Raw genomic sequence first — 14248 nt, 5'->3', positions numbered from 1 at the left:
AGAGTTTTTGTTTGAGTTCTAGTTTAGTTTTAGTTAAGAGTTAAGTGTTTTTAGCTTAGAGTCTTAGTTTAGAGTTTTTGTTGAATTTATAGTTTAGTTTATTTTTAGTTTAGAGTTTTATCTTAGACATAGAGTTTTAATTAGAGTACTAGTTTATTTTAGTTTTAGTTAAGAGTTTAGAGTTTTTAGCTTAGAGTCTTAGCTTAGTTTTATTTAGAGTTCTAGTTTAATTTAGTTTTAGTTAAGAGTTTAGAGTTTTTCCATAGAGTCTTAGCTTAGAGTTTTAGTTAGAGTTAAAGTTTAGTTTAGTTACAGTTAAGAATTTAGATTTTTAGCTTAGAGTCATAGCTTAGAGTTTTACTTAAAGCTATAGCTTGGTTAAGATTTAGTTCAGAGTTTCGAGTTTTAGCTGAGTCTTAGCTTACAGTTTTTGTTATAGTTCTAGTTTAGCTTAGTTTTACTTAAGAGTTTTTGAGTTTTACCTTAGAGTCTTAGCTTAGAGTTTTTGTTAGAGTTCTAGTTTAGTTTAACTTTAGTTAAGAATTTGATGTTTCACCTTTGAGTTTCAGTTAGAGTTCTAGTTTAGTTTACTTTTATCTAAGAGTTTAGTGTTTTACCTTATAGTCTTAGCATAGAGTTTTAGTTAGAGTTCTAGTTTAGTTTAGTTTTAGTTAAGAGTTTAGAATTTTAGCTTAGAGTCTTAGCTTAGAGTTTTTTTGTTAGAGTTCTAGTTTAGTTCAATTTATTTAAAAGTCTGATTTTTTACCTTTTGAGTGTCAGTTAGAGTTCTCGTTTAGTTTAGTTTTAGTTAAGAGTTTAGAGTTTTAGCTTATAATATTAGCTTGGAGTTTTTGTTAGAGTTCTAGTTTAGTTTAGTTTTAGTTAATAATTCAGAGTTTTTAGATTAGAGTCTTTTGCTTAGAGTTTTTGTTAAAGTTCTAGTTTATTTTCGTTACACTTAAGAGTTGATATTCCTTGCTTAGAGTCGTTCATTATAGTTTTGCGTGAGTTCCAATTAATTTCAGATAATGTTCAGCGTAAGGATTTATTACATCTAGACTTAGATGGGGTTGGGAGGTTAGTGCAACTTTAGTCCAGAGTTTATAGTTTTAGCTTAGAGTCTTATCCTATAGTTATAGTTAGAGTTGAAGTTTAGTTTAGTTATAGTTAAGATTTTGGAGTTTGTAGCCTAGAGTCGTAGTTTAGAGTCTTTGTTGGAGTTCTAGTTTATTTTACTTAAGAGTTTAGATTTTTATAATAGAATAATATCTTAGAGTTTTTGTTGAAGTTTTAGTTTAGTTTAGTTTTAGTTAAGAGTTTAGAGTTTTTTGCTTAGAGTCCTAGCTTAGAGTTTTTGTTAGAGTTCTAGTTTTGTCGACTTTTAGTTAAGGGTTCGCTTTTTTACCTTAGAGTTATAAATTATAGTTTTATTTGGAGTTCTAGTTTAGTTTAGTTTTAGTTAATAGTTTATCGCTTTGTATTTTAGGCTTATATTAGAGGTTTTGTTATTGTTCTAGTTTTTATTATTGATAGTTAATATTTTATAATTTTATCTTAGAGTCTTAGCTTAGAGTTTTTGTTTAAGATCTAGTTTAGTTTATTTTTAGTTAAGAGTTTATAGTTTTAGCTTAGAGTCTTAGCTTAGAGTTTTTGTTAGAGTTTTAGTTTAGTTTTAGTTAAGAGTTTTGAGTTTTACCTTAAAGTCTTTGATTAGAGTTTTAGTTAGGGTTGAAGTTTCGTTTAGTTTAGTTATAGTTAAGAGTTTACAGTTTTAGCTTAGATTCTTAGCTTAGAGTTTTAGTTAGAGTTATTGTTTATTTTAGTTTTACTTAAGAGTTATAGCTTAGAGGTTTAGCCTAGAGTCTTAGCTTAGAGATTTAGTTAGAGTTTAAGTTTAGTCCAAACTAGCATAACCACAAAATTACACAATATTGCATAGAAATACCAAAACCATAGGTTAGATTAGGTTAGGTTAGAGTTTAGGTTTCTCCTCGTTTAAGTTAGGATAGATTAGGTTAGCTTATCATGTGCGGTCATGATAAGCTAACCTAATCTAACCTAACTTAAACGTGGAGAAACCTAACCTCTAACCTAACCTAATCTAACCTATGTTTTTGGTATTTCTATGCAATATTGTGTAATTTTGTGGTTATGCTAGTTTGGACTAAACTTCAACTCTAACTAAATCTCTAAGCTAAGATTCTAGGCTAAACCTCTAAGCTATAGCCCTTAAGTAAAACTAAAATAAACAATAACTCTAACTAAAACTCTAAGCTAAGACTCTAAGATAAAACTTTAAACTCTTAACTATAAACTAAACGAAACTTCAACTATAACTAAAACTCTAATCTAAGACTTTAAGGTAAAACTCAAAACTCTTAAATAAAAATAAACTAAACTAGAACTATAACAAAAACTCTAAGATAAGACTATAATCTAAAACAATAAACTCTTAACTAAAACTAAACTAAACTAGAGCTTCAACAAAAACTCTAAGCTAAGTCTCTAAGCTAAAAACTCTAAACTCTTAACTAAAACTAAACTAAACTAGAACTCTAACAAAAACTCTAAGCTAAAATTCTAAACTCTTAACTAAAACTAAACAAAACTATAACTCTAACTAAAACTCTAAGCTATAACTCTAAGTTAAAACACCAAACTCTTAACTAAAAGCTAAAAAACTCTAAACTCTTAAATAAAACTAAACTAAACTAAAACTTCAACAAAAACTCTAAGCTATGATTCTATGATAAAACTCTAAACTCTTAAGTAAACTAAACTAGAACTCTAACAAAGACTCTAAACTACGACTCTAAGCTAAAAACTCTAAACTCTTAACTATAACTAAACTAAACTTCAACTCTAACTATAACTCTAAGCTAAGACTCTAAGCTAAAACTCTAAACTCTTAACTAAAACTAAACTAAACTAAAACTCTAAGCTAAGTCTCTAAGGTAAAACTCCAGACGCTTAACTATATCTAAACTAAACTAGAACTCTAACAAAAACTCTAAGCTACGACTCTAAGCTAAAACTCTAAACTATTAACTAAACCTAAACTAAACTAGAACTTCAAAAAAAACTCTAAGCAAAAGACTCTAAGCCAAAATCTCTAAACTATTATCTAAAACTAATATAAACCACAACTCTAAAAAAAACTCTAAGCTAAGACTATAAGATAAAATTCTAAACTCTTAACTAAAACTGAACTAAACTAGAACTCTAACTAAAACTCTAAGCTATAACTCTAAGTTAAAACACAAAACTCTTAACTAAAAATAAACTAAACTATAACTCTAACAAAAACTCTAATCTATGACTATAAGAAAAAAAACTCTAAACTTTTAAATAAAAATAAACTAAAATAAAACTTCAACAAAAACTCTAAGCTATGATTCCATGATAAAACTCTAAACTATTGATTAAACTAAACTAGAACTCTAAAAAAAACTCTAAACAACGACTCTAAGCTAAAAAATATAAAATCTTAACTATAAATAAACTAAACTTCAACTCTAACTATAACTCTAAGATAAGACTCTAATATAAAACTCTAAACTCTTAAATAAAACTAAACTAAACTAAAACTCTAAGCTAAGTCTCGAAGGTAAAACTCCAGACGCTTAACTATATCTAAAATAAACTAGAACTCTAACAAAAACTCTAAGCTACGACTCTAAGCTAAAACTCTAAACTATTAACAAAAACTAAACTAAACTAGAACTTCAACAAAAACTCTAAGCAAAAGACTCTAAGCCAAAAACTCTAAACTCTTAACTAAAACTAAAATAAACCAGAACTCTAACAAAAACTCTAAGATAAGACTCTAAGCTAAAATTCCAAACTATTTCCAAAAACTAAACTAAACTAAAACTCTAACTAAAACTCTAAGCTAAGAATCTAAGGTAAAACACTAAACTCTTAACTAAAACTAAACTAAACTAGAACTATAACTGAAACTCTAAGGTAAAACATCAAATTCTTAACTAATTCGAAACTCTTATTAAAACTTATTAAATCTTATTAACTAAATTCAAAACTCTTAACTAAAACTTGATCAAACTACAACTTTAAGTAAAATTATAAGCTATGACTCTAAGCTAAAACTCTAAATTCTGAACTGTAACTAAACTAAACTAAATTAGAACTCTGAATAAAACTCTAATCTACTACTCTAATCTAAAAACTCTAAACTCTTAACTAAAAATAAAGTAAACTAGAACTATAACAAAAACTCTAAGCTAAGACTATAAGCTAAAAAAAACTATAAACTTTTAACTAAAACTAAACCAAACTAAAACTTTAAGCTAAAACTCTAAGATAAAACTATAAACTCTTAACTAAAACTAAACTAAACTAGAGCTTCAACAAAAACTCTAAGCTAAGACTCTAAGCTAATACTCTAAACTCTTAACTAAAACTAAGCTAAACTACAACTCTAACAAAAACTGTAAGCTAAGACTCTAAGCTAAAATTCTAAACTCTTAACTAAAACTAAACTAAACTAAAACTCTAAGCTATAACTCTAAGGTAAAACACCAAACTCTTAACTAAAACTAAACTAAACTAGAACTCTAACAAAAACTCTAAGCTAGGACTCTAAGCTAAAAAACTCTAAACTCTTAACTAAAACTAAACTAAACTAAAACTTCAACAAAAACTCTAAGCTATGATTCTAAGCTAAAATTCTAAACTCTTAACTAAAACTAAACTAGAACTCTAACTAAAACTCTAAGCTATAACTCTAAGGTAAAACACCAAACTCTTAACTAAAACTAAACTAAACTAGAACTCTAACAAAAACTCTAAGCTAGGACTCTAAGCTAAAAAACTCTAAACTCTTAACTAAAACTAAGCTAAACTAGAACTCTAACAAAAACTCTAAGCTAAGACTCTAAGCTAAAATTCTAAACTCTTAACTAAAACTAAAATAAAACTATAACAAAAACTCTAAGCTAAGACTCTAATCTAAAAAAAACTCTAAACTTTTAAATAAAACTAAACCAAACTAAAACTTTAAGCTAAGACTCTAAGCTAAAACTATAAACTCTTAACTAAAAGTAAACTAAACTAGAGCTTCAACAAAAACTCTAAGCTAAGACTCTAAGCTAAAACTCTAAACTCTTAACTAAAACTAAGCTAAACTAGAACTCTAACAAAAACTCTAAGATAAGAATCTAAGCTAAAATTCTAAACTCTTAACTAGAACTAAAGTAAACTAAAACTCTAAGCTATAACTCTAAGTTAAACCACAAAACTCTTAACTAAAACTACACTAAACTAGAACTCTCACAAAAACTCTAAGCTATGACTCTAAGATAAAAAACTCTAAACTCTTAACTAAAACTAAACTAAACTAAAACTTCAACAAAAACTCTAATCTAAGATTCTAAGCTAAAATTCTAAACTCTTAACTAAAACTAAACTAGAACTCTAACTAAAACTCTAAGCTATAACTCTAAGGTAAAACACCAAACTCTTAACTAAAACTAAACTAAACTAGAACTCTAACAAAAACTCTAAGCTAGGACTCTAAGCTAAAAAACTCTAAACTCTTAACTAAAACTAAGCTAAACTAGAACTCTAACAAAAACTCTAAGCTAAGACTCTAAGCTAAAATTCTAAACTCTTAACTAAAACTAAACTAGAACTCTAACTAAAAATCTAAGCTATAACTCTAAGCTAAAACATCAAACTCTTAACTAAAACTAAACTAAACTAGAACTCTAACAAAAACTCTAAGCTAAGACTCTAAGCTAAAAAAAACTCTAAACTCTTAACTAAAACTAAACTAAACTAAAACTTCAACAAAAACTCTAAGCTATGATTCTATGATAAAACTCTAAACTATTAAGTAAACTAAACTAGAACTATAACAATGACTCTAAACTACGACTCTAAACTAAAACTCTAAACTCTTACCTATAAATAAACTAAACTTCAACTCCAACTATAACTCTAATCTAAGACTCTAAGCTAAAACTCTAAACTCTTAACTAAAACTAAACTAAACTAAAACTCTAAGGTAAGTCTCGAAGGTATAACTCAAGACGCTTAACTATATCTAAACTAAACTAGAACTATAGCAAAAACTCCAGACTACGACTCTAAGCTAAAACTCTAAACTATTAACTAAACCTAAACTTAACTAGAACTTCAACAAAAACTCTAAGCAAAAGACTCTAAGCCAAAAACTCTAAACTATTAACTAAAACTAAAATAAACTAGAACTCTAACAAAAACTCTAAGCTAAGACTCTAAGCTAAAATTCTAAATTCTTAACTAAAACTAAACTAAACGAGAACTCTAACTAAAACTCTAAGCTAAGACTCTAAGGTTAAACACTAAACTCTTAACTAAAAGTAAACTAAACGAGAACTCTAACTAAAACTCTAAGGTAAAACATCAAATTCTTATATAAAATTAAACTAAACTAGAACTCTAACAAAAACTCTAAGCTTAGACTCTAAGCTAAAATTCTACTCTTAACTAAAAATAAACTAAACTAGAACTTTAACTAAAACTCTATGCTAAGACTCTAAGGTAAAACACTAAACTCTTAGCTAAAAGTAAACTAAACTAGAACTCTAACTGAAACTCAAAGTTGAAACATCAAATTCTTAACTAAAGTTAAACTAAACTAGAACTCTAACAAAAACTCTAAGCTAAGACTCTAAGGTAAAACTCTAAACTCTTAAGTAAAACTAAGCTAAACTAGAACTCTAACAAAAACTGTAAGCTAAGACTCAGCTAAAACTCGAAACTCTTAACTAAATCTTAACCAAGCTATAACTTTAAGTAAAACTCTAAGCTATGACTCTAAGCTAAAAATCTAAATTCTTAACTGTAACTAAACTAAACTTTAACTCTAACTAAAACTCTAAGCTAAGACTCTATTGAAAAACTCTAAACTCTTAACTAAAACTAAATTAAACTGGAACTCTAAATAAAACTAAGCTAAGACTCTAAGCTAAACACTAAAACTTAACCAAACTTAACTAAAACTTAACCAAACTACAACTTTCAGTAAAATTATAAGCTATGACTCTAAGCTAAAACTCTAAATTCTGAACTGTAACTAAACTAAACTAAACTAGAACTCTGAATAAAACTCTAAGCTAAGACTCTAAGCTAAAAACTCTAAACTCTTAAATAAAACTAAAATAAACTATAACTATAACAAAAACTCTAAGCTAATACTCTAAGAAAAAAAAAAATATAAAAATTTAAATAAAAAAAAAACAAACTAAAACTTTAAGCTAAGACTCTAAGCTAAAAACTCTAAACTCTTAACTAAAAGTAAGCTAAACTAGAACTCTAACTGAAACTCAAAGGTAAAACATCAAATTCTTAACTAAAATTAAACTAAACTTCAACTCTAACAAAAACTCTAAGCTAATATTCTAAGCTAAAACTCGAAACTCTTAACTAAAACTTGACCAAACTACAACTTTAAGTAAAATTATAAGCTATGACTCTAAGCTAAAACTCTAAATTCTGAACTGTAACTAAACTAAACTAAATTAGAACTCTGAATAAAACTCTAAGCTACGACTCTAAGCTAAAAACTCTAAACTCTTAACTAAAACTAAAGTAAACTAGAACTCTAACAAAAACTATAAGCTAAGACTCTAAGATAAAAAAAACTCTAAACTTTTAAATAAAAAAAAACCAAAATAAAACTTTAAGATAAGACTCTAAGCTAAAACTATAAACTCTTAACTAAAACTAAACTAAACTAGAGCTTCAACAAAAACTCTAAGCTAAGACTCTAAGCTAAAACTCTAAACTCTTAACTAAAACTAAACTAAACTAGGACTCTAACAAAAACTCTAAGCTAAGACTCTAAGCTAAAATTCTAAACTATTAACTAAAACTAAACTAAACTAGAACTCTAACTAAAACTCTAAGCTATAACTCTAAGTTAAAACACCAAACTATTAACTAAAACTAAACTAAACTAGAAATCTAACAAAAACTCTAAGCTATTAATCTAAGCTAAAAAACTCTAAACTCTTAACTAAAAATAAACTAAACTAAAACTTCAACAAAAACTATAAGCCATGATTCTATCATAAAACTCTAAACTCTTAAGTAAACTAAACTAGAACTCTAAAAAAGACTCTAAACTACAACTCTAAACTAAAAACTCTAAACTCTTAACTATAACTAAACTAAACTTCAACTCTAACTATAACTCTAAGCTAAGACTCTAAGCTAAAACTCTAAACTCTTAACTAAAACCTAACTAAACTAAAACTTTAAGCTAAGTCTCGAATGTAAAACTCCAGACGCTTAACTATATCTAAACTAAACTAGAACTCTAACAAAAACTATAAGCTACGACTCTAAGCTAAAACTCTAAACTATTAACTAAACCTAAACTAAACTAGAACTTCAACAAAAACTCTAAGCAAAAGACTCTAACAAAAACTCTAAGCTAAGACTCTAAGCTAAAATTCTAAACTCTTAACTAAAACTAAACTAAACAAGAACTCTAACTAAAAATCTAAGATATTACTATAGGATAAAACCCTAAACTCTTAACTAAAAGTAAACTAAACTAGAACTCTAACTGAAACTCAAAAGTAAAACATCAAACTTTTAACTAAAATTAAACTAAACTAGAACTCTCACAAAAATTCTAAGCTAAGACTCTAAGCTAAAATTCTAAACTCTTAACTAAAACTAAACTAAACTAGAACTCTAACTAAAATTCTAAGCTAAGACTCTAAGGTAAAACACTAAACTCTTAACTAAAAGTAAACTAAATTAGAACTCTAACTGAAACTCAAAGGTAAAACATCAAATTCTTAACTAAAATTAAACTAAACTAGAACTCTAACAAAAACTCTAAGCTAAGACTCTAAGCTAAAAAACTCTAAACTCTTAACTAAAACTAAACTAAACTAAAAATTCAACAAAAACTCTAAGCTATGATTCTATGATAAAACTCTAAACTTTTAAGTAAACTAAATTAAAAATCTAACAATGACTCTAAACTACTACTCTAAACTAAAAACTATAAACTCTTACCTATAAATAAACTAAACTACAACTCCAACTATAACTCTAAGCTAAGACTGTAAGCTAAAACTCTAAACTCATAAATAAAACTAAACTAAACTAAAACTCTATGCTAAGACTCGAAGGTAAAACTCAAGACGCTTAACTTTATCTAAAATAAACTAGAACTCTAACAAAAACTCTAAGCTACTACTCTAAGCTAAAACTCTAAACTATTAACAAAACCTAAACTAAACTAGAACTTCAACAAAAACTCTAAGCAAAAGACTCTAAGCAAAAAACTCTAAACTCTGAACTAAAACTAAAATAAACCAGAACTCTAACAAAAACTCTAAGCTAAGACTCTAAGCTAAAATTCTAAATTCATAACTTAAACTAAACTAAACTATAACTCTGAATAAAACTCTAAGTTAAGACTCTAAGTTAAAACACTAAACTCTTAACTAAAAGTAAACTAAACTAGAACTCTAACTGAAACTCAAAGGTAAAACATCAAATTCTTATCTAAAATTAAACTAAACTAGAACTCTAACAAAAACTCTAAGCTAAGACTCTAAGCTAAAATTCTAAACTCTTAACTAAAACTAAACTAAACTAGAACTTTAACTAAAACTCTATGCTAAGACTCTAAGGTAAAACACTAAACTCTTAGCTAAAAGTAAACTAAACTAGAACTCTAACTGAAACTCAAAGGTGAAACATCAAATTCTTAACTAAAGTTAAACTAAACTAGAACTCTAACAAAAACTCTAAGCTAAGACTCTAAGGTAAAACTCTAAGCTCTTAAGTAAAACTAAGCTAAACTAGAACTATAACAAAAACTGTAAGCTAAGACTCAGCTAAAACTCGAAACTCTTAACTAAATCTTAACCAAGCTATAACTTTAAGTAAAACTCTAAGCTACGACTCTAAGCTAAAAATCTAAATTCTTAACTATAACTAAACTAAACTTTAACTCTAACTAAAACTCTAAGCTAAGACTCTATGGTAAAACTCTAAACTCTTAACTAAAACTAAATTAAACTGGAACTCTAAATAAAACTAAGCTAAGACTCTAAGCTAAAAACTAAAACTTAACCAAACTTAACTAAAACTTAACCAAACTACAACTTTAAGTAAAATTATAAGCTATGACTCTAAGCTAAAACTCTAAATTCTGAACTGTAACTAAACTGAACTAAACTAGAACTCTGAATAAAACTCTAAGCTAAGACTCTAAGCTAAAAACTCTAAACTCTTAAATAAAACTAAAATAAACTAGAACTATAACAAAAAATCTAAGCTAAGACTCTAAGAAAAAAAAAATATAAAATTTTAAATAAAAAAAAACCAAAATAAAACTTTAAGCTAATACTCTAAGCTAAAAACTCTAAACTCTTAACTAAAAGTAAACTAAACTAGAACTCTAACTGAAACTCAAAGGTAAAACATCAAATTCTTAACTAAAATTAAACTAAACTTCAACTCTAACAAAAACTCTAAGCTAAGACTCTAAGCTAAAACTCGAAACTCTTAACTAAAACTTGACCAAACTACAACTTTAAGTAAAATTATAAGCTATGACTCTAAGCTAAAATTCTAAATTCTGAACTGTAACTAAACTAAACTAAATTAGAACTCTGAATAAAACTATAAGCTACTAATATAAGATAAAAACTATAAACTATTAAATAAAAATAAAGTAAACTAGAAATATAACAAAAACTATAAGATAATACTCTAAGCTAAAAAAAACTCTAAACTTTCAACTAAAACTAAACCAAACTAAAACTTTAAGCTAAGACTCTAAGCTAAAACTATAAACTCTTAACTAAAACTAAACTAAACTAGAGCTTCAACAAAAACTCTAAGCTAAGACTCTAAGCTAATACTCTAAACTCTTAACTAAAACTAATCTAAACTAGAACTCTAACAAAAACTCTAAGCTAAGAATATAAGATAAAATTCTAAACTCTTAACTAAAACTAAACTAAAATAAAACTATAACTAAAACTCTAAGATATAACTCTAAGTTAAAACACCAAACTCTTAAATAAAACTAAACTAAACTAGAACTCTAAAAAAAAATCTAATATAGTACTATAAGATAAAAAAACTCTAAAATAAAAAATAAAAATAAACTAAACTAAAACTTCAAAGAAAACTCTCATCTATTTGGACATGATAAGACTCTAAAATCCTGAGTAAACCAAAATAAAACCCTAACGATGACTCTAAACTACGAATTTAAACTAAAACTCCGAACTCTTACATATAAAGAAACTAAACTTCAACTCTAACTAAAACTCTAAGCTAAGACTCTAAGCTCAAACTCCAAACTCTTAACTAAAACCTAACTAAACTAAAACTTTAAGCTAATTCTCTAATGTAAAACTACAGACTATTAAATATATATAAAATAAAATATAAATCTAACAAAAACTATAATCTACGAATATAATATAAAACTATAAAATATTAAATAAACATAAACTAAACTAGAACTTCAACAAAAACTCTAAGCAAAAGACTCTAATCCAAAAACTATAAACTCTTAACTAAAACTAAAATAAACCAGAACACTAACAAAAACTCTAAGCTAAGACTCTAAGCTAAAATTCAAAACTATTACCAAAAACTAAACTAAACGAGAACTCTAACTAAAACTCTAAGCTAAAACTCTAAGGTAAAACACTAAACTATTAAATAAAAGTAAACTAAACTAGAACTCTAACTGAAACTCAAAGGTAAAACATCAAATTCTTAACTAAAATTAAACTAAACTAGAACTCTAACAAAAACTCTAATATAAGACTCTAAGCTAAAATTCTAAACTCTTAACTAAAACTAAACTAAACTAGAACTTTAACTAAAACTCTATTATAAGAATATAAGGTAAAACACTAAACTCTTAACTAAAAGTAAACTAAACTAGAACTCTAACTGAAACTCAAAGGTAAAACATCAAATTCTTAACTAAAGTTAAACTAAACTAGAACTCTAACAAAAACTCTAAGCTAAGCCTCTAACGTAAAACTCTAAACTCTTAAGTAAAACTAAGCTAAACTAGAACTATAACAAAAACTGTAAGCTAAGACTCAGCTAAAACTCGAAACTCTTAACTAAATCTTAACCAAACTATAACTTTAAGTAAAACTCTAAGTTGTGACTCTAAGCTAAAAATCTAAATTCTTAACTGTAACTAAACTAAACTTTAACTCTAACTAAAACTCTAAGCTAAGACTCTATGGTAAAACTCTTAACTAAAACTAAATTAAACTAGAACTCTAAATAAAACTAAGCTAAGACTCTAAGCTAAACACTAAAACTTAACCAAACTTAACTAAAACTTAACCAAACTACAACTTTAAGTAAAATTATAAGCTATGACTCTAAGCTAAAACTCTAAATTCTGAACTGTAACTAAACTAAACTAAACTAGAACTCTGAATAAAACTCTAAGCTAAGACTCTAAGCTAAAAACTATAAACTCTTAACTAAAACTAAACTAGAACTCTAACAAAAACTCTAATCTAAGACTCTAAGTAAAAAAAAACTCTAAACTTTTAACTAAAACAAAACCAAACTGAAACTTTAAGCTAAGACTCTAAGCTAAAAACTCTAAACTCTTAACTAAAAGTAAACTAAACTACAACTCTAACTGAAACTCAAAGGTAAAACATCAAATTCTTAACAAAAATTAAACTAAACTTCAACTCTAATAAAAACTCTAAGCTAATATTCTAAGCTAAAACTCGAAACTCTTAACTAAAACTTGACCAAACTACAACTTTAAGTAAAATTATAAGCTATGACTCTAAGCTAAAACTCTAAATTCGGAACTGTAACTAAACTAAACTAAATTAGAACTCTGAATAAAACTCTAAGCTACGACTCTAAGCTAAAAACTCTAAACTATTAACTAAAACTAAAGTAAAATAGAAATCTAACAAAAACTCTAAGCTAAGACTCTAAGCTAAAAAAAACTCTAAACTTTTAACAAAAAACTAAACCAAACTAAAACTTTAAGCTAAGACTCTAAGCTAAAACTATAAACTCTTAACTAAAACTAAACTAAACTAGAGCTTCAACAAAAACTCTAAGCTAAGACTCTAAGCTAAAACTCTAAACTCTTAACTAAAACTAATCTAAAATAGAACTCTAACAAAAACTCTAAGCTAAGACTCTAAGCTAAAATTATAAACTCTTAAATAAAACTAAACTAAACTAGAACTCTAACTAAAACTCTAAGCTATAACTATAAGGTAAAACACAAAACTCTAAACTAAAACTAAACTAAACTAGAACTCTAACAAAAACTCTAAGCTAGGACTCTAACATAAAAAAATCTAAACTTATAAATAAAACGAAACTAAACTAAAACTTCAACAAAAACTCTAAGCCATGATTCTATGATAAAACTCTAAACTATTAAGTAAACTAAACTAGAACTCTAACAATGACTCTAAACTACGACTATAAGATAAAAACTCTAAACTCTTAACTATAACTAAACTAAACTTCAACTCTAACTATAACTCTAAGCTAAGACTCTAAGCTAAAACTCTAAACTCTTAACTAAAACTAAACTAAACTAAAACTCTAAGCTAAGTCTCGAAGGTAAAACTCCAGACGCTTAACTATATCTAAAATAAACTAGAACTCTAACAAAAACTCTAGGCTACGACTCTAAGCTAAAACTCTAAACTATTAACTAAACATAAAATAAACTAGAAATTCAACAAAACCTCTAACAAAAAGAATCTAATCCAAAAACTATAAACTCTTAACTAAAACTAAAATAAACTAGAACTCTAACTAAAACTCTAAGCTAAGACTCTAAGGTAAAAGTATAAACTCTTAACTAAAACTAAACTAAACAAGAACTCTAACTAAAACTCTAAGCTAAAACTCTAAGGTAAAACTCCAAACTCTTAACTAAAACTAAACTAAACTTGAACTCTAACAGAAACTCAAAGGTAAAAAATCAAATTCTTAACTAAAATTAAACTAAACTAGAACTCTAACAAAAACTCCTTAGCTAAGACTCTATTATAAAAAACTCTAAACTCTTAACTAAAATTAAACTAAACTAAAACTTCAACAAAAACTCTAAGCTATAATTCTATGATAAAACTCTAAACTGTTAAGTAAACTAATCTAAAACTCTAACAAAAACTCTTAACTACGACTCTAAGCTAAAAACTCTAAATTCCTAACTATAACTAAACTAAACTTCAAC

Source organism: Artemia sp. Qi Xiang Cuo, chromosome 7, assembly GCF_049724085.1.
Source record: "Artemia sp. Qi Xiang Cuo chromosome 7, ASM4972408v1, whole genome shotgun sequence".
In the NCBI taxonomy this organism is placed as follows: Eukaryota; Metazoa; Arthropoda; class Branchiopoda; order Anostraca; family Artemiidae; genus Artemia; species Artemia sp. Qi Xiang Cuo.
Note: the sequence above shows the minus strand (reverse complement) of the source record.